At 43.7% G+C, this 25,214-nt stretch overlaps 1 protein-coding gene across 11 annotated transcripts in view; it reads left to right on the plus strand.

Annotated features, from left to right (window-relative positions):
• NCOA1 (nuclear receptor coactivator 1) overlaps positions 1 to 25,214 on the plus strand; it is a 259,299-nt gene that overhangs the window by 73,825 nt on the left and 160,260 nt on the right. The window contains exon 1 of one of the 11 annotated variants that reach the window (XM_034766762.1): positions 2,313 to 2,525. The exons of the other annotated variants lie outside the window; for them this stretch is intronic. The gene's annotated coding sequence lies outside the window, so the exon portion shown is untranslated. Of the gene's footprint in view, positions 1 to 2,312; positions 2,526 to 25,214 lie in introns of those variants that run through there. 11 annotated transcript variants of the gene reach the window in all.

Here is a 25,214-nt window from a genome sequence, read left to right on the forward strand (position 1 = left end):
TGGGCAAGCCATTAGAGGGGTAAACAGCATGCACTTTGCCATTGTGTTACAATGACGGCTGTGTGGGTGCCTGGGCATCGCATGCTTCATAGCTTGTATAGGCCAAGCATATTGTACGCACCAGAGGCTCCTTTCATCCCTCCATTTTCCCCCACCCAAACGCTTTGTGTGTCACCCTTCCACCCCCCTCTTTGTCATGGACTCCTGCAGTTCTCCCAGTGTCCCCCTGACACGGGTTCTGTGTGCCCCCCATTCTACCCTGCTCCCCTACCAGAGCCTCCATTCTCTTCCTCTGTGTTAGTCCCTATTCCCCCTTCCTCCATGCGTGCCATTCCTCCCATGCCAGTGACTGTGCCCCCTTCCCCAGTACCAGATTCCCTAGTCACTCCCACCACTAGGGGTTCTGTGTCCCCCCCCACCATTTCAGATCCCTCTATCATCCCCCCGGGTAGGGCCTCCAATGTGCCACTGTTCCCCATGTTCTGCATTCCTCCTCAGCCCATACCAGGGTCCCCAATCGCCCCCTGCCAGGGGTTCTCCATGCTTCTCATTACTCCTTCCATCCATACCATTCTCCCCTCCCTCCTCTCCCAACAGGGTTTTTGTGCACCCTACCCATTCCCCCTTATCCGCACCATTATTATTATTTTTGTCTGGACGGTAAGTCATGTCTACACTACAAAATTAAGTCCACCTAACTTAAGCTGGCATACAGCTGCCGCAGCTGCTTGTGCGTGTCTACGCTTTGCTCCTGGTGTATTCTCACTAGGAGTGCTTGTACCGATTGTACTATCAGTGTGGGGCACTGTGGGATGGCTCCTGAAAGCCAGTAACAGCTGACATAAAGAATGCAGTGTCTTCGCTGACACTGCGTCGACCTAACAACATCAACCTTGACTGCGTCACTCGTGGAGGTGGAGTTAAATCGGCATAGCGGGGCAGTTATGTCAGTGGGAGTGAAATTTAAGTGTAGACACCTCTATAGTTCAGTCAACGTAAGCTGCCTTGCATCGACCTAACTCAGTAGTATAGACCAGACCTCAGTGTTAACGTGTTAAATTCTGTTGTGTGGATGAGCAGAGTTGAGATGGTGTACTGTGATGCTGGCATGTGTGCGTGGGTGCCGTTGAACAGTTTGACCTATAGACAATTGCACAGATGCTTGTGGCTGTGCCAAAGGGCAGTCAGGGGCTTCATGTACCCTCTATTTTCCCCCCTTTTGGGCTTTCTGTTTTTCCTTAAGATCAACAGGGTTCTGTCCATTGATGCCTAGAGCATTCTCTGAAATTTTGGAGTTGATTTGATGCGGCGTTTAAAAGTTGTCATGCTACAGACAGACAGAGAAATGCTGTTGAGTGGAGTGTAAGGCCTTCACAAACTTGGCCCACTATGAAGAATAGTTGGTTGAGCATATTGAACTGACTGAAGTGGTTCCAGTTTCTTTAATTGCCCAGTCTTGCTGTTCCCCGCATACCCAACATTTGCACTGAACTCATTTTTCAGGGTGCATGTAAGCTGTTTGGGCAGGGGCTATCTTTTATTATATAAGTGTCCTGATCCCTGATTGGGGCTTCTAGGTGATATCGCAGTCATTAAAAATAAGGATCACACCCTCTTTTACTATAATTTATAATAAGCTTAGCCATTAAAACAGGTATTTTTAAGTTCAAATATAAGTTTAAAGAAGTCCCTCTCCTAAACAATGAAATAAGTCTGCTTATTATTTAATAACGAATTATTAATCTTAGTAACACTCTGGATGTGTGGGAGAGATTGCTGGTATAGGCTTTACATAACGGCTATTGTACTAAACTGGGATTCAGGAGACAGCTCTACCTTGGGCTTCCTATGTGACCTTGGGCAAATCACTTTATTTCTCTGTGCCTCAATTTCTCCATTTGTAAAATGGGGGTAATTCTTTTCTATCACACTAGGCGTTTTTGGAGCACTGAGATCCTATGGTCATGGGGGACCATACATGTATTTAGCTAGATAAAAAGCTGTTTACCAGTTGGAATTCTAAGCATTATGCAGGTGGTAAGTAGTTTGCTTTGGCTGCTTTCAGAGAGGTTTTTTTTGTGTGTGCTCTCTTTTCTTGGTGAAAGTCAAGTGTATCTCAGAGCATTTTATGGCTCACTTGATTCTTTGAATGTAATCGAATTGCAGACCTGACTTAAGTAATGTTCTGAATCTGTCCTGCCACCGCGTGTGTTTGGTGGGGTCTGTCAGGTGGCACTGGTGATCCCAGAAGAGTCGCTGCGTTCAAGTGGCTCAGGCTGTATGTGTTTAGTTTAATTATCAGTCAGCTGGTGTGGGAATCAAGTGGGAGAGCTGGCTCAGAATCCTTCGCCTGTCATGGCAGCAGCATGTGCTGGAGAGTACACACGCTGAATGTATTGCAAACATCCAGGAGCACATGGAACAGAGGAAGGGAGAGAGCGGGAGAGAGAGCTTCACAACAGCATGTTAGTCATCTGGTTGCTGCTCAGCCTGAAAACAGACTTGCCTAGCTGGAAATCTCTCAGGTAAGGAGAACGGTCTGATGTCTTTAAGCCTCCAAAATGTGCCCTTTTTTTGGTTGTTATTGTGAGCTAGTAACAAATTTGCTTCCCAAACCTTCAGAATTTCTGCCCCCGCTCCCCACCCCCTCCAGCTTTAAACGCTGGTATCCTTCATTGAAGACCTCAGCTGTTTCCAGGCAAACTACATTTTGCTAAAAGATCGGAGGGGATTCTGTACAAGGCAAAGAAGCTTTTAGTGTCACTTATGTCAGTGTTTATGTAAGTTACATAACAGTGCAAACAAAAGATGATGTCCAGATAATTATATTTAAATTTTCTGAGGAAAAGTCCTTTTTACAATGAGCATTTTAGCTTAGATATTTTTTGATTGAACTTTTTTGGTGCGGTTTGCTTTACCTCCCTCCACCCCATAGCATTTAATAATGCTGTGCATTTTGGAATAACATACTAAAGTAGAAAATTACGTATTTCAGCAGTGACCTTGAAAATCGATGCGTAAATGTTTAAACTGGCTAGATCTGGCAAGGATCCTCGCAGAAGTAAGGACGTTAGTTTAAAGAGAGAGAGAGAGCTCCTTGCTTAAAGAAAAAATTGCTGATTGCTTAACATTTGTTAATCATTGATGAAAGAATTTAAAGCAACAGATGAAGTTAATGATTTCACATGTACGTTGTTATAGAGAACCCAAACCCAACTATTGCACAATTTGAAGGAAATCTTCCTATGATGGAAATTCATTTTAGATTATTGTGTAAACAGGTTCCAAATGCTGAATTGTCTTTGGCATGTGCTTGAAACCATTTTCTGACTAAGGGCTCCAAGAGTTTCTATAAATCCCGGAGGCAGATTTGGGAATATAGCAAATACAATGGAGCTGCAAGTTATTGTTTGCTGACGCTGTAGTGCACTCTTATACAGTGATTTAGAGAAGGGGGTGGGAAAAGGGTTAGGCAGTAGCCCAGGACAGTGCAGTACAGTACGTCTTGCACACTGTTACAGAAAGGTCCATCTGTGTATTGGTGTACTTAAAAGTATACATAACCTGTTTATTCTAGTATGTATGTGCAGAGGCATTTATATCTTCACCTAGACAGAACTGCGTGTTCAAAGATGGAATCAGCACAAATAATTATTGTAAATGCTGGAGTGTGTCTGCAAGAGTACTTGCGCGCTTGAATATACTTGTATATAGTGTGGTTTAGATGCTAAAAGATCCAGGCACATCTGCAGTCTGGCACTATATGCAAATATTAAATAAGATGGTAGTATCCTGACCTCTGGATCAGGAGGTCATGGGTTCAAATCCCAGACTTAAGCTTTGGTGATACTGCACCATAGTGCTACGGGTTGCAGTTTTTTAGATAAGATGTTAAACTGAATCGGGTGAAAACTACAGATCACATGACTCTTTTCAAAAAGAGCAGCCCTGTGTCCTGGCCGTTGTCTCCCTCTGAATAGAACTGGTTGTCAAGTCCATGGCTGTGTGAAAAATTGCTGCTCACGTACCAACTGCCATATTAATCTACACTTTGGGACGGGACTGTGTAGACAGCACCTAGCACATGGACTCTTTTAGATTACAAATAACTCATGATGAATCACGGCATCTAGTGCATTCATGAGCGAGATATTGTAGCGCAAAGTGAATCACTGTATACAATCATTTATTAGAATACTGTAGCAAAGTATTTACATATGTACATCTCTGTCACAAACTGGACTGATGGAGAATAGTGTCAGTTAGCATTTGTACAAACCTTTAGATCCTCAGCGTGCTGCACAAATACAAGCCAGTCACTGCCATGTCCTCCTGGGACAGAAATAGCGGATCACCAATTCCAACTCCACTGTCTCTCTCGCCAGTCATTGTTTTCTTTGACGGCACCAGCACAGTCACCAAATACACAAGCATAATCTCCTGGTGTTCAGTCTGTGGTTTTGCACTGCAGCATCGTATTATCATTGTTTGTTGGTATTATGGGGTGCCTAGAGTCTCCAACCAAGACTGGGAACTGTTGTGTACAGACACATAGCAAGAGCCGGTCCTTGCCATGAAAACCTTACATTCTAAACAGTGAAGTTGAAGAGCGAGAAAAGGAAGCATTCTCTGCCTTTTACAGGTGGCTAATTGAGGCACAGACAGATTGTGACTTGCTCAGTATCACAAAGGTAGTAGTGCGGAGCTGAGAATGGAACTCAATCACCTGAATCCCAGTCTAGTGTCTTAACTACAAGACCATCGTTCCTCTCTCTTGTCCATTCTGCGCTTGCATTACTGTGTTTTTATCTGCACAACCCCCTTACCCTACCCTTCAGTAGTCTCATGTATATGTCAAGGTTCATCCTCTCCATTACAGCTACAAACTCCATATGGGAGAGCTCTCGGGTCCAACAGGCAGCTTCCCATTACAACCCTGTGCAGTCCTTCTGTAAGGAAGGATGGGAGCCAGTTCCATGTACTTCCACTCAGCCAAGCGTCTCATGGTGAACATTGTGAAATGCTCTGAGAATTCAAGGGCTTGTCTATACAGTGAGTTAGTGCGTGGCAAGCCAGGGTGTAAATCTACAGCGCACTAGCTCGCCACACACTAATTTGCTGTGCGGACCCTGCTACCACACACTTTCAAATGGAGGTATGTCAAAGTGCACTATGGACCTTTTTAGTGCGCAGTAGCAGGGTCCACACAGCGAGTTAGTGCATGGCATGCTGGTGCGCTGTAGAGTCACACCCTGGCTTGCTGCACACTAGCTTGCTGTATAGACAAGCCACTACTAGCATGAGAAGGTCTGTTCAATGGGCAATTCCCTAATGGTGAAACCATTCGTCTAATTTGTCTAATGGTGCAGCCTGTGTGATGTCTGCCATATCCTTGTCTAAAACCTGACTTGGAAGGGTCTGAGGTATTGGCAAGGCCAGGAGTTGCTGGAGGTGGCTTTGAGCTGTACTTCTTAATTACTTTGTTCAAACGTGAGAAATCCAACATTGGATGTTGGTTGGCAAGGTGAACTTCATCAAAGTACTGTTTCTTGAGTATTGGACAGGCTGTCTGCTTCAAGGAGGCATGCTGTCTTCAAAGGAGATGTTAGCAAAGGGCTTTAGCATTTTTGGTGAGATTTCCCCAGTCAGGATGGGCACAGGACAGCATTGCATATAGTAACTGGTGCCTCCTTCAGTAAGTTGAAGGAATTCTTGTTGCGTGTGGATCCTGGGAAGGAAGGTGTTCTAGTGTCAGTCTGATGTGTGACTGTCAGTTCCTGGGATCCAGAGAGGTCATCCCAGACTTAGGTGATCTTGTCTGTGAAATAGGCAGATAATTGCTTTGATTGGCATGGACTGGTATCTGCAATTGGGAGGAGGCATGTGTTGACTAATAAATTGGCAGGCCTGCTGGTTGTGATTTAGTGCAGTGTTTCTCAACCTTTTTGTGCTGGTGACCCCCTTTGAACTTTAAAAAGAAAAAATCTTGACCCCCCCCCTTTCCCCACTAGAAAAAACTGCAAACCTCTACCTTAAGGTTGGGGCTCGGGCAAAACATGTAAATTAGCTTTGGTGGGCTCCTTGTGGTGTGGGGCCCCAGGCAATAGTCCTGCTTCCTACACCCTAATGCTGGCCCTGCTTGCGATTTCCCTCCCATAACCCATACTGCGAGTGTTTTTTTTGCGGGGGAGGAGGGAGGAGAGATGGATTGTTAGGGAGTTGGGAGCCTCCCCCAGGAAGACCCTGGCTGACCCCTAACCTCTCCCATTCAGTCAGGCACATCTGCCCATGTCCTCATGTGTCCCTTTGCCACCTCCTCCCTCTGTCCTCCTGCACCCCTGTTCCCATGTGGCCCTGCACCCTCATTCCCATTCAGCCCGTGGTTCAGTGCTGTCATTCCGCTAGCTCCTGTGCCCTTCCTTACTAGCCCTTCTGATTCCAAGTCTGTGACCCCCAGAAGCCCTGTATAACCCACTCTGTTCCCCCCCCAACCCCTATATCCTGTGTCTCCTCACCTGGCCCCACAGGCAGGGCGTTGTGAGGAAGGCATCTCTCCTTCTACTCAGCTGGTTGCTCCAGTCCTGAGCTGTCTGCCCTCTCTTCTGGCGCCACAGCAGCTCCTGGTGGGCAAAAACTCTAATTGTAGTGCCTCCCCAGCAGAACTTATTTTCTGTGGGGGGGGAGGGGAATCAGCAGGGGACATGAATTCTGCACATGTGCAGTGGTGCAGAATTCCCCCAGAAGTAAAACAAGAAACATGGTGGATAACAAAACCCCTTCCTTCCCCTTAAAAAAAGAGGTCTTTGCTTCAGATGGGGAGACTTCACCTTAGGAGGGTCAGTAATCCAAAATGTATAATTAAATTAGACCAATTTCCCCTGTGGGTGCATGGTTACTTAAGATACTTGCTATTACAAACGTTAGGCGAAATCACTGCTGGCCTTTGCACCCATTGACTTTAATGAATGTATTTACAGGAGTAAAACAAGCAAGATTTAGCCCATATGTTTGTTAAATATAAAAATTGGCAGGTGTACCAGCTACCTTTCCCTTCAGAATGGTCTCAGGTTGACTTCTTTCACAATACCCACTTTATAACTTTGAACGAATGCTCTTAAAAAAAAAAAAAAATTCTGTTTTTTGCACCATCATGATTGCTCCCTAAATGACAGCGTGAAACCTAAGCTCTGAGCTGAGTGCTTCCTACCAACTTGTCAGGCTTTAGAGATTTTCACACTCCGTACTGTGGGCATGTTCAATGCTTAATTAGTTTGACTTTCATTATTCTTCCTGGCAAAAACATCAGAATCCAAAGGTTGTTCAAAGGGCATGAAATGATGCAATTATATTTGCTCCTTTCTACCTTCTCTACAAGGTTAACTTCTCCAGCATTGTTCTCCTGGGGATGCAATGCTAAAAAGTCCTCATGTACTTTGCTTCTGCTAACAGTTGTTTGGAACATATTTTTCCCTGACTTGTCAGGGAAATGTTGAGATTACATTTGCCGAACATGGTAACTTCAGAATCTGGTAAGTGCGGTAGTTGTCACAACCTTCCTCATCATTGTGCGTGCCTGGAGTGTTGTGATGGGTGCACTACGTAAATCGAGAAATAAATGTAATTTCCAACCATGCCATTCCCTGCAACGATCCATTTCTGTTTACAAGGTTCAGTCTTCGTCCCTAAGCATTCCTCTGTGGCCCTGGGGCTTAGTTAGAGTACAGCACTTGGCGTCACTGAATTCCACCTGGTCTCTTTCCTCAGACCTACTCAAGCACTGCAGCCCTCGAGGCAGCCAAAAAGTACAGACCCATTTCTCCCTCTCAATATCTTTGGAAGAATGAAGATCTACTTAGCCAGCAGGGCTGTGGGTGAGGGGATTGGTTGGAAACCTTAATTATCAAGACTGCTTTGAATTAAATGTGTAGCTTCAACCGTGAAAGTAAAATATTTGCAATTCAGGGCATTGGATTCAGTTGCAGTATTCTGGATCCATTTGACATCCTTCTTCTGTCCTGCAGTTAGCAGAATATTTTTTGCATAGTTTCTGTTTTAGCTTTGGCTGTTACCAGTTTTTGTCCTTGCAATGCAGAATATGTGGCAACCCCCAATTCCATCTAAAAGAGTTAATGGCATACAAAAGGTATCATTTTAGGAGTTCTGATGGCACACCCTCTACCTATCATCCCCATTCCTATGTTTGGCTGTTGAAGTAAGCAGTGACCTACTAGCCAGCCTTCCAGCTTCAGAGGAATCTGTTATTCAAAGTAGGCTTTAGATGTTTGCCTGCTCTGCTGTTGTTTTCAACCTGTGGTCTGTGGACCCCTGGGGGTCTGTAGATTGTCCAAGATTTCCAAAGGGTCTGCACCTCTATTTGACATTTTTAGGGGGTCTGCAAATGAAAAAAGGTTGAAAACCATTCGTTTAGAGAAATAACTTAATAAAACCAGCACATGCAGATTGATGTGAGTGTGTGCTAGCAAAACCCTCTTGCAGTTCCTCCTTCCCATCTAGCTGTCTTTCGCTAGGAGCACAGTTCTCTGTTCTGCACTTGGGGTAAGTTCTAGCTTCAGACTTAAGAGGGGCTGTTTCCAGATACAGTATTTCCTCTTTTCAAACATTATCAATGAAATGTACAGTAACTCCTTTTGACATGCATTGCCTTAGGCTGCGGAGTTATCCAGGTAGTTGTCAGATACCTTTGTGATCCATCCCTGTGTTGATTTTATCTATACTGCTCTCTGGAACCTGTGTCTGAGACTAGCCTAGATATTAAAGTGAGGAAAGTAGTTTATATGTTTAATATGAATTGCCTGTTTCTGAATAAAACACTTGAGCTACTTTTAAAAAATATTAATAGTCAAAGGTCATAAAGGATTCTGGGGAATGTGTAGGTACAAAGCTATGCAGTCTCAGCTACTTTTGATATGCTGCAGCTGTCATTGTTATATCTGTACAGTAAATAACTGGGTACTGGATGGGAAGTGGAAACAGCACAGGACTTTCTTCCTATGTGTATGTACGGCATCTAGCACAATTGGACTTCTAGGTGCTATAGTAATACAAATAATATTATCCATTAAGGGCTTCCTGTAAAGAGGAGCATCTGGTTTCCTAAAAGGTACATAATTAATCTGCGTTCGTAATGGTGCCCAGACTTTTCCTGTTACCCCTCGTCCACTCTGCCAACAGGCTGTTTGCTTTTCCCACCGCTGTCTGTCTTTCCTTCCATGTTGGCCCTTAATCCTGGAACGCTTTGCTCTGCAAGTTGCCTTCTTTTTCCATGTTCAGTCCCTTCCTTTCTGTCTCCTTCTGCCATGATTGCTGACAAAAAAAAAAAAATCACCAACCAAGGTGTCAGTTCAGTCATGAAAAGTATAATAGCGGCCGTCTGTGCTTTGTGCCATAAATTAACCCTTGCTGCACAATCACATACATTTATTGACGTTAGCCCCCACCTCCTCCCCTACTGTCTTGTTACCTGTTCATTACATCCTGTCTAATTCAGTTTATGAGCTTCTTGGGTCAGGGATCTTTCTGTTCTGGGAGGGGCCTGGCAAAGCTTTAGGCACCGACAGAAGTAAACGATAGCTAATAACCTGATGAATTCTGATTTCCTGTGCACGGTTGCTGTTTTCTTGGTCCATATGATGGTCCTAAAAGCAGGAGCTGAGGCCAAGGAGCGCCTTCTCTAACATTAACTCCTTGGGCAGGAGAGAGACAATAGATTGCAGTGCCTGACCAAGAAAATAGTAAAAGCCTCATTCCAGACTATGATTCATCCTTCAGCTCAGCACTGAAGTGACGCCTGCTCCTGGAGATGGTGACAAATCTGCCTGACCGTTCAGGTTCCATAATGGCTGCTGCTCAGAAAATGGAGCTCTCCAAGCCTGCACTTCTTTGCTCCTCCTCCTGTATGTCCAGGGGTTTTCCATGCTATTCCTCCTCATCCTCCACTTGGGCAAATCATCACGTCATGTGGTAATGCTGCTGACCCATCGCGCACTAAGCACGCTGACGGGGAAGGTGTCTGGGATACATCTGTGTACCATAGTGAAATGGGTGTTTTGTCCACTACCTCTGCTGGCCCGTGTGTCCCTGTATCATTACCATCAGGCAGTGATGTCAATAGAGAGGATGGCTGAAAGCCGATCAGAAATTTGCTCATTACCTCTAGTTTAAGCCTCAGTCCTTGTGATGGCAAAAAAAACCCAAAACCCAAGCCACAAACCAGCCACTTTTATCAAGTCCCATAGCTGGGCGTGGAATGTTATTATCTCCTTCCTATCCTGGACTCAATAGTAGTTTCAGTGGTAGTGGGGGAAAAAGGAAGGTGGAACCTAAGTCTATTCCCCTCTTTTTGGTCAGGATACCCAGAAGATTGATCACCATAACGTGGTTAGATTATGGACCATAAAATGTAACTCCTAAATCTGGATAGGGCCCTGGACTGGGAGTCAGGAGATGTGGGTACAGCTCTGCCGCTGACCTGCTGCATGATCTTGAGCAAATCCCTTAACATCTTTAGGGCTGTTTCAGTTGGCACACATTGTCTGTTTACCCTATAAACTCTTGGGTTGGGGCTGTCTCTTATGTGTTTGTGCAGCGCCTAGCACAATGAGGCCCCCATCTTGATTGGTGCCTCTTGGCACTACTGTAATACAGGTAATAAATACAAAGATTAATAAATCAAACTAGCTGTTATTTTTCTAAATACACATGTCACCATTGTGTAGACCCTTTCCCTTCTCTCCACCCACTTTAAAAAAAAAATCTGAATAACTGTAGCAAGCAAGAACTAAGAGTTCCTTTTCTGAGAGTTTCTCAGGCATCGTAATTATCTGAAGCTTCTTAAGTAAGCTCCTACTGAAATAGTAGAGTACAGATAATTCTCCTCTTTACCCATCCAAGCTATCATTATGCTTGAAGGATGGTTGATCACAGACACAACTTAGTTTTAAAATAATGGGATCTGAGTTCTTTGGAGTTGGTTTGCATTGTGTAGATCCCAATAACTTTGCTGCATAATGCAGCTTAAAATATACTAGGAAAAATGGTCATAGGGGTACAGCACTCAGAGTCCTCTCAGTGGTATAAAATTTACTTCTCAATCCAATGGTAAAGCCCATTGTTTGTCTTCCAGTCCTACTCTTCTGATCAGAACATGGGAGTCTCTGGGTGCTGCTACAGCATAAATATTAGTTTATAATGAGGTCAAGATGATTGATTTCTGAAAAAAAACGACTGTGTAGATCCTTTCATACAATTAGAAATAAATGTATTGGCTGATCTTCTTCCTCCTCACTCCCAAAGCAGGATTTTCGTCTGATTTAAATGATTCAAGCTGGGGGCTTCCCACCGTAAAGCCTGAAGTTCCACATTCCTCTTTTTTCCTAGGTTCAGATTCTACCACCCAACTCAATTTGATGCGAGACCCTTATTCCACAAAAGGCCCATTGAGTTCAGTGGCCAAGTACTTGTAGAATAAGGTATTACCCAATCTGTATTATTGTCCATAGTGTTTACACCCTTCAGATTCTTGGAGGATTATGAAGTCACCTTCCTTACTTCCCCCGTCACAGTCGTTTGGCTAAATTATATGCACTCAGTGCTTTTAATGTCTTTCTTATAAATCCCTATAGCCCCATGGTCATTTAATGTTGCTCTTCTCTGAACTGCATCTATTTGTCAATGTCTTTCTGATATTGAGACATTGATGCTGTATACAGAACTGTCATCTTCATTCTCCATGACATGATGCTTCTGTATATGCAACTCCAAATTACATTAGTTTGCAATTTTTATTTCTGATTTTTTTTTTTTTTTGCCCAGTATTATCACGAGGTCTCACTTCAGTGATACTACATTTCAAGTGCCCTCACTCCTATTAAGTATTTATTTGAATTTTTTACAATGCTGCAAAAAGACTGCCTCCATGATATTGGTTAGAATTTGTCTAAGTTGAGTCTCATTGTATTGCCTGCCTCCCTCCCTCTCTAGGTCGCTCTGTAATAAGTTTCTGTCCCCAGTGATGATCGCATCTCTTCCAAATTTAGTATCCTGTGCAAATTTCAGTAGCTTGCTGATACTTAATGAAGATATTTAATAAGACTGGACCTAACAGAAATCCCATTGACACTGCACTAAACACGTCCCCTGCAACTCTGTGCTTGGTTATTTATCATGACCTTGTCTATGGTCTGCAAGCCTGTTTCACTCCATGGGAAAAGAGCTCCTATTTGAGCCAATCTGAATGATTGGAGGAGTGTAACTCTTAAGCACATAAAAACAAAAGCAGAGGTCTCCTACATCAGTGTGAATGTAATGCAAGAAAGAGAGATACAGCATACCTTAATATCTGAGATGGAATCCTGTTTGATATAGAGTTTTACTGTAATAATTTGCTTATTTTTCCCTGTTTTAAAAAATGCACCCCCCATTGCCTGGAGGTGCATGTATTAAAAACTGTGAAGGCTCATTCCTGTACAATTGGATCAGAGCCAATGGACAAAGAACTCCTCCTCTCTTTAGTAGCTAGATGCTACTGGCTATATTTCAAAGAACACAATTGCATAAGGCTGCCCTCAGTGTTGATACTGTTCTCTAGCCAGGAATAACAGCCACTCACCTCGTCCCTCTCACTCCCAGAAATAGGCACAGGCTTTAAATCAGGATTGGACGTCTTTCTGTAGGATCTGCTCTAGCTCAACCAGAAGTTATTGGCATTGAGCAGGAATCACTGAATGAGGTTCTCTGGCCTATGTCATGCACGAGGTCAGACTAGATAATCATAATGGTCCTTTATGGGTTTAAAATCTATGAAAATTAAATGGCCATTTTGTGTCTTGCTCTGTAACCCATCACTCAGACTTTGTTAGATAATAGGCAATAGATCTATCTGTCTATTGTAGGTATTTATATGGAACCAGTAGTAATTTTCTAGGAGTTGATTTGCATAGACTTGCACCATGGTTCATATGCCTTTCCTTTATTTTGAAGAGGTTATTAATGTTCTTATTTTTCTAGCTGAATTTTCTTTTAAATATTTCATTGTAAGACCTTTTTAAAAACAAAAAGCTTTCTTTTCTAGAAGAAAAGAAACCTAATTCAGTATTCTCAGAATTCGGACTTCCCAGTGTCTTCCGTTCTCTTGACTTAAAACACTGCAGTACAGTACTTAGCTTGATCCACAATATATTTAGTGGAATGAGGGGAGGACATCAATTATGAAAGTGAAGCACTCAGTTGCTTTGATAAGCTGTTTGCTTTGGTCATGGGTAGTGTTGAATGTTGGATCATAAAACACTGGTGAATGGAAACTCAAATTCCTGTGATACCTATAAAGAGGCATATCCATACCTGTCACCACTGGCATAAATAGGATCATTGGGGAAGGAAAAAAGGATACTTTTAAAACTTTTGTGATACACCGGGATAAGAATGCTTATTAGAGGGTAAACTAGAAAAATGGTAAATTTATTTTAAAAATATAAGGAGTGTCCCTCCACAAAGCAAATTTAGCTAAAAGAAACCAGCTAAATGTTAAATCTCAAAGTTTGGGGTGCAGGTTGTGAATAAAGAAATGTTGAATAAAAAGACAAAGGAGATGAATCTTTTGCATTGAAAACAATGAATTTGTGGAATGCTGTGCCACAGTGGTGGTTCTAAAAACAAATAATATGGTCATGTTCAGAAGAGGAGTGATATTTATGAGGTGTGACTTACTTTCCATAGCAGTTGTCACACAAACTGTATCAAGAAATGTTCTACAAGGTCAGATGTTTTGACAGAACAAGGAGTAACAGTCTCAAGTTGCAGTGTGGGGGAGGTTTATGTTGGATATTAGGAAAAACTATTTTACTAGGAGGGTGGTGAAGCACTGGAATGGGTTACCTAGGGAGGTGGTGGAATCTCCTTCCTTAGAGGTTTTTAAGGTCAGGCCTGACGAAGCCCTGGCTGGGTTGATTTAGTTGGGGATTGGTCCTGGGGATTGAGCAGGGGGTTGGACTAGATGACCTCCTGAGGTCCCTTCCAACCCTGATATTCTATGATTCTATGCAGTTGTAAAGGGAGAGATATATTAAGAGGTAATGGTGAGGGAGAAAAGATGGAGGGTTCAAAAGTCAAAGAGATACAGAAAACCTGCTCCAGATGAAGGGAGGTGCAGTGGAGAAGGCTCTCATATCAACGCTACTAAGACTGAGCAGATAGAAGAGCAGTGCTGGATGAGCATGGAGAAGTAGTAGTGAGATAGGTCTCTGAGAACTAGAGCTAGATGGCTGGGTCAGATTCAATGGGCCTTTGAAATCTCTTCTAACCTTTCAGGTTCCTATGGAGTTCAGTGTGTGTCTTAAAAAAATCAACCCAGTTAATTGCTGGTCTGTCTAGGATACTTTGTCCAATATGTGATGTAGTAATCCCATGAGTAAAGAAGTGATGCAGCATCCTATCCAATGGCATTAATGCTCTCAAAACGTTTTGATTCTGGTGAGGGGATCAGCCACCTAACCTGGAGGAAGGTTATATTAGAATGGAGATGAGAATTGGGCACCTCCTGCTTGGTTCCAAGGGTGTGACAGTTGGGTTGCTTCTGTAACCATTGCAGGAAACTTGCTCATCTTGAACCGTGCTATGCATTTAAGTGAGAAGCAGTTACTCTTATGAGAGCGTGTGCGCGCGCATGCACACACAATATGCCAGCCCACCCATGTTCTAGAGCACAATCTTTCCTATGGATGAGCAGTAGGTGTCAGTTGCAGCTGCTGCTTATCTTGGGTGGAATTTTTCTCCTTCTGTCACAGTAATCTAAGTAGCAAAGAGCTTGGTGTTTACATTGTTCTGCACACCTGCTCATTTTCTTTATAGAGCTGACATCTAACTTCTGACGCGTTGATAGGTCATGCTGCTATTAACAACTGTGGAGAAGCAGAAGGCAACGCTAGTCTCATGTTTTTGGAGAGGGAAGGAAAATCTGCACCAGTCAGTCACTGAAATTTCTAGGAGATTTAATAAATATGTTTCACTTCTGTAACATGAAATCTATGGAGTGATCCCCATGGAAAAAGTGAATGTTTGCCTGCGGTTACCATGGTCACCTCCTACTCCTGGTATAGGAGAGGTAGTGGTGGAATCTCAAGTACTGCTGTGGGAAATGGTGACTTGTTAATGGAGACTATCATATGTGGATTCCTATTCAAGGCTCTGTGTGGCATTTAAACTTGAAACAAGGGTAGAACGTTGAATTGTAAGAAGTAGCCTCGGTTTTGTCTATCTTCATACACAAAATATTTCAAGAAATGCTGGATCTCCAGGATACTATTGCTATGTTTATTTTGCAAATGCTCACGTCTTCAGTTATATGAAGCTGAATCGAAATAATTGTGGATAACGTTGACTCAGTCAGTGGGTATAGGCGAGCAGCTCTGCTCAGCATGGAGCCAAAGAAGGTGGAGCAAAAGGGACTTTACGCCCACGATACTGGAGCTGGTTCAGCTTTGGTACAATGTACAGGAACCAATGGCCCTAACGGCTCTTCCAACACCTAGGGGTTGCTGGAAGCACAGTGATGCTCTGGTCACACCCCTAGCGTGCTCCTGCTGGAAATGGAGATAACCAGCCCAATGCCATTCCGGGGTTCCCCACACTGGGGAAATCCTCAGCTGTCTGGTTAGGCATCTTTATGCCCCTTTATGGCAATAGAATGGCACAAAGGAACTGGACTGAGGCAGAGGATTGTGCCAGCTGTATCTCAGGTTTTATATTTAGCCATTTTTCACTTTAATCAATTGTAAACTCTTCTAGGAGGCAAATAACTAGTAACTGTGGGCTTGCAGCAACTTCACTCCGAGGCGTATGAGGCACAACCAACGCTGTCAAGTTTTAGGCTGAGATTTTCAAAGGAGGCTTTCTCTCTCTCCCCTTCCCCCCAAACAGTGAATGTGTTTTACCCCAAGATAACGAATGCTTATTAGCTATCTCCCTGAGAGATCCTAGTGGAGACAAGACATCTGTAGTTTTTACTGTGAGGTAGCTAGGTGAGACCCACACTATATCCCTGCCCATAGAATCGTAGGGCTAGAAGGGGACCTCAAGGGTCATCTAGTCTAACCCCCAGCCAAGAAGCAGGATTTGTTGTGTCTAAACCATCCAAGACAGATGGCTATCCAGCCTCCTTTTGAAAACCTCCAGTGAAGGAGCTTCCACAACCTCCCCAGGCGTCTGTTCCATTGTCCTTCTGGTCTTACAGTTAGGAAGTTTTTCCTAGATTTAAGCTAAATCTGCTATGCTGTAGTTTGCCATTGGCCCACAACATAGCTCTCTGCTGAAGTGGGGTTGATGAGTATCACAATTAACACCCCCGCAAGGTGAATGGGACAGCTCTCAGGATTGCTACATTAGGCTCTGTACTCATGCAGAAATCACCATGTCAAAATGGGAAATGACTGCCTAGGAAGGAGTACTGCAGAAAAGGATCAGGGGGTCATAGTGGAACACAAGTTAAATATGAGTCAAGAGTGTACCATTGTTGCGCAAAAAAAAAAGGCAAACTTCATTCTGGGATCTATTAGCAGGAGTATTGTAAGCAAGACACGAGAAGTAATTCTTCCGCTCTACTCCGTGCTGATTAGGCCTCAACTGGAGTATTGTGTCCAGTTCTGGGCCCCACATTTCAGGAAAGATATGGACAAATTGGAGGAAGTCGAGAGAAGAACAACAAAGATGATTAAAGGTCTAGAAAACATGACCTATGAGGGAAGATTGAAAAAATTGGGTTTGTTTAGTCTGGAGAAGAGAAGACTGAGAGGGGACATAACAGTTTTCAAGAACATAAAAGGTTGTTACAAGGAGGAGGGAGAAAAATTGTTGTTCTTAACCTCTGAGGTTAGGAAAAGAAGCAATGGGTTTAAATTGCAGCAAGGGCCGTTTAGGTTGGACATTAGGAAAAACTTGCTATTTGTTAGAGTGGTTAAGCACTGGAATAAATTACTTAGGGAGGCTGTGGAATCTCCATCACTGGGGATTTTTAAGAGAAGGTTGGACCAAACACCTGTCAGGGATGGTCTAAATAATACTTAGTCCTGGCTTGAGTGCAGGGGACTGGACTAGATGACCTCTCAAGGTCCCTTCCATTCCAGTTCTATGATTCAATTATATCAGTTATCTGTGGTTCAGGTTTTCAAGTTTTTTCTTTACAGTCAGGAGGGCTAAAAATTTTTTAAACCAAACTTGAGATTCTGAAATGATGTTCCCTCCTAACCTTGATCTCCCATCGGTCCTCACTGCTGCTCACTCCCTTTCCATCCCCAATTGATCAAGAATGTCACTGCTAAAGTTCTCTTCTCCTGTCATTTCATCTCTCTACTCCTTGAATCTCCTCTTTCCCACCAGTGTCAATAAGATCAGAATTAAGCCGTATGTTGGTATGTATTTCCCGCACTCCCCAGAAGCAGTGCGAAGGCTTGGGGGAATCAGGGGAATGGAGGAGCTGAGGGAGAGGGAAGTAATTGCTGGGAAGGAGCCTGGGAGTGAACCCTGGAGGATTGTTGGGTGTGGGTGAGAGAAGTATGGAACAGGTTTTTTTGGGGGGGGTGTTGGGGGATTGTTAGGAAGTTGGGGAGCCTTCCCCATGCAGAACCTGGCTGACCCCTAGCCTCTCCCATTCAGTCACGCACATCTGCCCCGTCCTCATGTGGCCATGCACCCCCATTCAGCCTCTGGCTCAATTCTGTCACCCCAGTAGCCCTTCTGAACCCGTCTGTGACCCCCTCCAGCAGCCCCACATGCCCTTCTGTGTCCATCCCCCCCATATCCCCTGTCTCCTCACCTGGCCCCTCAGGCTTTGCGCTGTGAGGACGGCAGTCACTGCCCCTTCCCTGGCTGCAGCTGGCTGCTCTGGCGCTGAGCTGGTTGTCCTCTCTTCTGGTACCACAGCAGCCCCTGGTGGGTGAAAGGTGTATCTACAGTGCCTCTCCAGCAGAATCTATTTTCTGAGGGGGGGGGGAAATTTGTGGGGGACACGAATTCTGAATATGCACAGTGGCACAGAATTCTCCCAGGAGTATTAGATTGAGTTTCCTCTTTGTTGCTTTCTCTCTCCTGCTACAGATTGTATTTAAGATTCTAGTTGTAACCATTGAGGCTTCTATCAATGGACCAGTTTCCCAACATCTTTCTGAATTTCTAGCTTCATATATATCATCACACAATCTGAGCTCAGCAGAAGCTCCCAGTTTGTGTACTTTGGGCTTTCTGCCTTGTTGTACCTTTTGCACAGGAGGTTGGTTTTATTTATGTTGTCATTCCAATTGTTTAAACTTTGTTTGTTGTCCTTTGAGCTGTACTTGTTTTAAAACTCCTAGGATACTTTTGTAAGTGGTGTAGTATGTAATAACGAATGTTATATTATGGACACATCCCGTATTTAGATTATATTCTGCAAGGGGGTTTTCTTTTCACGGCATTTGAGTTCAGGATGTCCTTCAGGGTTGGCCTTAACTTAAGGGATGGCAAGGTATTCTGCAGTTGTCACTAACAATTTAATGTGGAGCAGTCTTGGTGTCATTTAACCCATGTGCTCATTTACTCTTTTATACAGCTACTATCTTGATATTTTCCTTTAGCTGGGATTGCCACGTGGGTGCTATTGGAAACACACAATGATAATGACTGGATTTAAACCAATACTGCAGTAGCCAGCATTGCCATTCTGCAAATACAGGGCAGCAAACATCCTTGGCTTGTCCTTTTGAGAATTCAGGCTTGTTGCATCAGAAACGTATAAGCTTGTCAGGCCTTGGGAGTAAGAATCCTAAAGTCACTCCTGAACTTAAGTCCCCTGGCTGCTTGCTGATTCTCTTCCTGTTGCCCTTCAAACCACTGGGGCTAACTTGTTAGAGGAAAGTTGTAGACTTGCACCTAAGCTGGACTGACCAGCTCTGATTGCCCCCGTTTAATACTCTTTTTGTAACACTTTAATTTAAGGCTATGTCTACACAGCAAAGGAAAACCCGCAGCTGGCCAGTGTCAGCCGATTCGTGCTCGGGCTGCAGGGCTGATTCATTGCTGTGTAGACTTCTGGGTTCAGGCTAAAGCCCAGGCTCCACTCTGAGCCTGCAAGTCTACACAGCGATGGAGCAGCCCCACAGCTGTAGCCCCGTCAACCCGAGTGGGCTGGCAGAGGCCGGCTTCGGGTGTCTAGTTACTGGGTAAACATATCCTAAGCCAGCGGTTCTCAAACTTTTGTACTGGTGACCCCTTTCACACAGCAAACCTCTGAGTGCAACCCCCCCCTTATAAATTAAAAACACTTTTTAAAATATTTAACACTATTGTAAATGCTGGAGGTGAAGTGGAGTTTGGGGCGGAGGCTGACAGCTTGTGACACCCTACGTAATAACCTTGTGACCCCCCCCCCCGAGGGGTCATGACCCACAGTTTCAGAACCCCTGCCCTAAGATACACCAATTATATGGCTACCTTCCAGTTACTGTGTAACCAAGACAGAGTTAGTCACTTTTTTTGAAATCTCATTCACTTCCACCACAATTTAATTTCCGCTACGTGAACACCAGTGTATGTGTGCGTCCAGCCTAAATATTTTATTCTCCCCATAGAGAAAATTATGCAATTATGGCATGTAATTCACAAATGCAATATTAAACTAAGTGTGTAATGTTCTGTAAGTACAAGAGAACTCATGTTGTTATCCCTTGCAGAAGTTGTATAAATTAATCCACTTTTTCAGCTGCTACTGGAAAAAAAGGTTCCGAATCTTCCAGCAGAACTTTGTATCTTATCTCCACTGTAAACATGGCCAGATCATACTGTTGGATTTCAGAGACAAGCAACCCTGCAGGGCTACACAAGGGCTGCCTCAGTAGTGTGCGTTCTTTCTCTCTCTTTTTAATTGTATTTCATCCAAGCTAAGAAGTTAGTTAATATTGTCTCTTTAGCTCAAATTCAGTGCCCAACCAGAGATCGGGGCCTCTTTGGACTAGGCCAGCAGTTCTCAAACTTCATTGCACCGCGACCCCCTTTGACAACCAAAATGACTACCTGATTCCAGGAGTGGGGATCGAAGCCTGAGCCTCCCCAAGCCCCGCCTTCCCGGATGTGGGGGGGGAGAGGAGAGGAGGGAAGGCCAAAGCTGAAGCTCAAGGGCTTCAGACCCTGGGTGGGGGGCTTGTAACCTGAGCCCTGCCGCCCTGAGTGGAGGGGCTTAGGCTTCAGCTCCAGGCCCCAGCAAGTCTAAGACCTGCGCTGGCGACCCCATTAAAACAGGGTTGCAAACCACTTTGGGATCCCGACCCACAGTTTGAGAACCGCTGGACTAGGCACTACATAAATGTAGTTAGAGACCGGCCTTGTCCCAAAGAGCTTACAGCCTAAACAGACAAAACAATAGGTGGGAGGGGAAACAGAGGGTTACGTGACTTGCCCAAAGTCACACAATAGGTCTGTGATAGAGCTAGCAATAGGACCCATGTCTCCTGAGTCCAATGCCCCATCCACTGGATCATTCTGCCTCCCGAAATCAACTGAACTTTTAGATTCAAACCAAAATCCCAGATCTGGGACACTGCAGAATATTGGGAGCATTCAAAATCTGAACTCCTCCCTAATTTTTGTTATAAACTAAGCCAAATACCACTCAAACTGGTGTACGTTGTAAGCTTTTGGGGTGAGCAGCTATCTTTTTATATGTGTACAATACCTAGCACAGTGGGGCCTTGATCTCTAAATGGGGCCTCTAGAAGCTGCCTTAATACAAATAATAAATGATAATCCATTCTGCTAGGGTCCTCTCTGTTCAACCATTAGTTGACCTACTAGTGTATTCCAAACATCTAAAACTCCAATTGAAACCTGCTTCTGCATAGGGGAACCTGCAGTGCACAACATGTCTCTGATCCTGCAAAAACACACATGAGAAGTAGTCCCGTTGAACTAAAGAACTTACTTGCAGGATTGGGGCCATACCTGTTGCTGTGAATGTATGCCTTTTGCAGTGGGTGATGCAACTGTCACTGCTCCTGTTCTGCTTCTGCTCTATCCCAGATATGCATGAGACATGTCCCTCGTATCCATTAACCAAATATTGAACCACTATGGGCTGGATCGTACTCCCATTGAAACCAATAGGACGGGGTCCTAAATCAAAAAGAAGAGCTAAAATTTCATTATAGTCTGAGGATATGTCTTTACTACCCACCGGATCGGCGGGCAGCGATCAATCCAGCGGGGGTTGATTTATCGCATCTAATCTAGACGCGATAAATTGACCCTCAAGCGCTCTCCCATCGACTCCTGTACTCCACCGCCGTGAGAGGCGAGGGGAGAGTCGACGGGGGAGCAGCAAGACACCGCGGTGAGTAGATCTAAGTACGTCAACTTCAGCTACGTTATTCACGTAGCTGAAGTTGCTTAATTTAGATCAATCCCCCCCGCTAGTGTAGACCAGACCTGATAGTAAAATTCACCCCCTGTGCAGAGGGACAGCACAAGGCTTAGGCACCATGTAAGCCCAGAGTCTTAAGGACTCGGGAATTTTGCTGTCCCCCTGCACAGGGTTATATTTCACTCCCTGTACTCACCATTGTTTGTTGGCCTTAAAAGGGTGTGTTTGGAGGAGGCACTTCTTTTACAAGCTTGAGCATGGGGGGGGCGGGGGGAATAAAAATTAGTGGAGTGATACATTATTAAAATTGTATAAACCTAACCTTGATTCACTTTTTCAAAGAGTTTCTTTCTTTGCTGTTGTTCAGTTCCTGCACGGTATAACCACTTATCTAACCTTGCTACCGGCCTTGCTGCTTCCAAACATTTTTAAATGCACATGATGCAGCCTTTGGGGGAGTAGAAGGGTAAAGTAGTTCTGACTGCCCTTTTAAAAAAAAAAAATAATAATAATTAGGGCAGCTCAAAGAGAGTGGATGTTTACAAATAAGATAGAGGCTTATAAAGCACCTTGGGGTCTGTGTTTTTTTTTGATGAATCATAGAATATCAGGGTTGGAAGGGACCTCAGGAGGGCATCTAGTCCCATCCCCTGCTCAAAGCAGGACCAATCCCTGGACAGATTTTTGCCCCAGATCCTTAAATGCCTCGCTCAAGGATTGAACTGTCAACCCTGCGTTTAGCCGGCCAATGCTCAAACCACTGAGCTATCCCTATATACATATGAGTTGCCATTTTACCTAGAAAACATGAATCCAGAATCAGAAATTATTTGGCAGGTGTTGTCAATGCAGTTTCCAAAAAACAAAATAGTGTGCAGATAAAGGAATCTGTGTGTGATTTATTAAAATGAGTCACCATGCTAGGACTCTATGGGACTCAAAATTGCACTTAGAGGTCAGCATTTCTTAAGCTAGAATTTGTTTATGCTGTGGAGTTTCTTGTGGGTTTGGTGTTTCAGAACAATACTGTGCACAGGTTGTACAGTGAAATTCAAGCATAAAACTAACTGTACAAAGTGTGTATTGAGTAAAATTCATCCCTTTGCACAGGGCCAGCCTCAAGCCCGTGTACCACTTAAACCCAGCAAGGCACTCAGAAGATCGGGGTGCAATTTCCAGCTCTCCCACAGACTTCTTGTGTGACCTGGAGCGAGTCATTTAATTTCTCTGTGCCTCAGTTCTCCATCTTTAAAATGGGGGACTAATAATGCTTCCTTTGTCTGTTTAGACTGTAAGCTTTGAGGGGCATAGCCTGTCCCTTACTCTGTGTGTATAATGCCTGGCACAGTGGAGCATGATCTGTGGCCATAGAGAATAGGAGCAATGTCAGTAGCAAAATTAACTGTCAGGAGTAGCTTTACAACTTCAGTCACTGCTATGGAAGTGTTAACATTTTAAAAAGTGTAATATTTTTCTAGCAGCAGAGGTGGGGAAGTGGTCAAGTAATTATTGATTCTATTGTAATACAAACTAGAAACCCCAAACAGGGTGTGGTCCCATTGTGCTAGGGGCTGTATAGACATATAAAATGATGACAGTCCTTGGCCCCGGTCTCGGTTTTGGGGCAGGTAGCCACTGCCTTAATTATTATGATTATAATTAATAGTAAAAACGTGCACAACATTTTTTGAATGAACTGGTGCCCCCTCCTGTTGTGGTTCAAGCAACACAAGCAACAAAACAACAGTTAAATTCGGAACTAGACTTCCATTGTTGTTTGTGGTGCACAAACTGGGAAACAAAGCGAAGAGAAAAAGGACATGCATGTGCACTCTCAAGAAAGCTCTTTAGTGCCCATTGAAATCCGAACAGCATCCAGGTTGGAAGCTCACATTCAGTCTAGAGTGTTTTGATTCTTCCCTTCCCCAGCACCCCCTCCTTATATCTGTTAACAACAAACAAATGTTTTAATGCCTCTTTTCTATTTATATATATGTTAAAAAAAAAATCTATGCTGGCATTCATAAACAACCCTATAATAATAAACCAGTTGGTATGTTTAGGGAAAACAGCTGGTATAAGAAACAAATTTGAATTTCTAATGGGTTCTTAATGAGTAAAACCAAACAAAGTGCTTTTAATACTGGAAGAAGATATTTAAAATTGTGTAAAGTGCTGGAACAGTGTTGTCCTACACTTAGGTATGTGGCGAACTGGAGAACTGCCTTGACCTCCTTTCATATGCCATATTAATCTATGTACACAGATGGCAGTAGTAAAATAACCCCACTAATTTGAAATTATGTCCCATACAGTTCTAAATTAAAAATAATTTCAGGGATCACTGTCTTGTCTAGTGTCTAGGCACTTACCATTTTTCAGCTGACATCTCTTCTATAGTGTTGTATTCCATGTGCTTCCATGCTGAAAGTAATACAAAGCTGCTTTTAATCTAGCACCTTTGCAAGGACGTAGAAATCTACACAGCAGGGTCTTGATCCATGTTTGGTGCTCTCTTAGGCACTATGATAATTTAAATAACAATATGAGAGGAGATTGCCTGTCTTACTGTGGTTTGTTGCCTGAGTTGAGATCAGCTTACATGCTTGAACTGGAGTCCTGCTGTTATAACTGAGTTGGGCCTGCTAGCAGGATATTCTCTGTGAGGGGCCTCTCAGCATTGAAATTGGCTCTCCCTGTCCCTCGCCCCCACTTCAAGTCTGAAATAGCCCAAATCTTAAGACCTTCAGAGCATATTGTAAATTTAATCTTTTCTTCCAAGCATTTGCAAATGGGGCAGAATTGAAATAGTTGGGATGGGAAATTATTCAAAAGGAGGAGGATTTGCAGCAATTGAAGTTCATCCACCACACTTGCAATGTATTTTTCAGTTCTGTCAAGGACATCCAGAGCATGTGCAAACCGTGCCTTTGAGTAGAACAGAAACTACCTGGGACAATTGGGCCATGAATGCCATTCAATCCCATACCAGCCCTTAGTGGATTGTCAGCATGGATGCTTTGAAATCTAACACTGTCGGTCAGTGGAGTTGTATCAAGCCGTTCTTCCTTTAGAGCAACAACAGATTTCAAAGATAAAGCTCCCTTCCTCATATGCTAAATACTATCAAATCAGAAAATGGCAACATTAAGCAAATTCTCATGTTGGACTGCATTATAGCTAATAGTCAAAGGGGACTCTTTGGGTCTTAATGTTACAAGGTCTGAAGTGCCCTCAATTCCCAGTGAAGTGAATGGGAGGTGATGACTGTCGTCGCTATGCAGGAGGGGGCTGGTAAGCACTTGCTAGGTCAGGTCTGAAAGATTCATACTGGGAAATCATCAAAGGGAGAAGCAGCTGAAAGGTGAGTTATACATGAAGCGTAATGCTGTGTAAAGCCAACACGTGGACAGAGCACTGTGCTTGTTAATGCTGAAATTTAAATTGCTGTTGGAAACATTTCATCTCACTCTCATTTCAAGTGACAGTATTTTGTTAGTCACTTTTGCTCATTTTTGTTTTTAACGAGGCACATACTTTAATGTCATCACTTAAAGCTGTGATCACTTCTGATCCTTTGAGTCAGAGAAGGGAATTATCTTCTCTATCCTTTCCCCGGAAGGTGACTGCTCAGAAGTCTATAAGACAGGGTGTTTTAGCAGGAAGCTCTTGAGTTGACATATCATGTTGCTAATAATTAATCAGGAGCATTGCAGTGTTCCAGAAATTAATGTGGAGAGATCAGATGAAAGATTGCTCTTTTTGAAAGCTTTTCTGTATCTAATGGCATCCTTACATAAGAACAGCCACACTGGGT

The sequence above is a fragment of the Trachemys scripta genome, chromosome 3, assembly GCF_013100865.1.
Source record: "Trachemys scripta elegans isolate TJP31775 chromosome 3, CAS_Tse_1.0, whole genome shotgun sequence".
In the NCBI taxonomy this organism is placed as follows: domain Eukaryota; kingdom Metazoa; phylum Chordata; order Testudines; family Emydidae; genus Trachemys; species Trachemys scripta.